We start from the raw sequence: 1,533 nt of genomic DNA on the forward strand, positions 1-1,533 counted from the left end.
TGGATTGATGGATCCGACCGGCCGACTTATTCTGCCCAACCTTATGCTAATCCTTAAAGTACTGGCTTTCTCGCTACTCTCACACCGGAAACAGCTCTTGCCTTCGATCCTGCTTTTCGTTACCAAATGCAAAGCTAGAATTTTACAACATCGCGATCTCCCGTGATCGTGTAATTTAGAAAAATTTCTGAAACGAAGCCCGATTATTACGAATTACATAAAATACTACTCCGTCTTGTAAAGTCGAAGGGCGTTACAGTAATTGCAACTGCAACATCTATTTTTCTTATATGCTCGACAGGGAGTGTGAAATCTCTATCAGGGGACACGTCATTAAATTAATGAATAAACGACGTGCTTATCTTCGTAATATTAATCAGAAATATCGCTTGTATTTTACACATGTGCCTGGAAATCTTAACACTCTTATGAGATCATTTATAGTCGAGCATTAAAATTTAGGAGAATCTAAACAATATGATCATTAGGCAATTAATCATATGACCGCCGTATTTAATAACTAGCCGTAAACAAGCTTCTTACTCTTAAAAGGAATGATTATTTTTAAATTCGTCACGCTATTATAAGTTGTAGCCATTGAATTAAAAAGAAAATAGAAAAAGAATACAATCAAGATTTATTGAATTATAAATAAGTTAAATCACACAATAATAATATTAATGGACATTAACAGTATTTAATGCAATAGAAGTGTAAATTATTAATTAATCGTCGTGTAAGTTTGCGGGTTAAAATAGTGCCGAATGGTATAATAATAATGCTAATGGATATTAATAGTATTTGACACGATAGACATTTAAGTTATTAATCGATTGTTCAAATGTGTGTATGCTGAGATTAGTTGTAGAGCCACGTTCGTCGAGATCTCGTTACTCTACAATAATGTCTATCTATTAACAAAGACATTGAAGCTTTCGGTTAATGGCGGCGTGGCAGCAATGGGGTCTTGAAACCCTTCATCGCTCAGCGACGGAAGCAGCGCATCTCGCCGATTAAACCACTCGCTCGCAACGTCTTGGTTATTCCATCCAAGCCACTATATGCCAATGCTGGGCTAAGGACCCATTCGGGCGGCCAATCGAAGGGAGGAGAATGAAAAGGGTGCTGACAAGTCAGTTGATATAAGTCGTGGCTTTTCTTTACGAAATGCGAGACCAGATGCGTTTTAGCTCGCGCCTTGTACTTATTAACGGTTTATCTATTTTCATGTAGAGCCGGGCAAAGCCTGTGCGCACGTTCGCTCGCCCGCGCGAGCCAAGACCCCCGCGGTGATTCACATAGTCCTTAAACCAATCCGGGGATAGTCTGCCTTTCTCTTCGTTTGCTAATCGAACCGCTTCCTACGCTGTGCGCCTGTTGTAATTACATAACGGAAAATCTCTCGTGAACTCGATGCTCCAAAAATCAACCTCACTTTTATCGACCGACAATACACGATATGCCCGTAGTTCTTGCTTTCATCTCTTTCATCTCTCTCTCTCTCTCTCTCAATCTCTCTCAATCTCTCTCAAT

The sequence above is a fragment of the Ceratosolen solmsi genome, unplaced genomic scaffold (assembly GCF_000503995.2).
Source record: "Ceratosolen solmsi marchali unplaced genomic scaffold, CerSol_1.0 scaffold57, whole genome shotgun sequence".
NCBI lineage: Eukaryota > Metazoa > Arthropoda > Insecta > Hymenoptera > Agaonidae > Ceratosolen > Ceratosolen solmsi.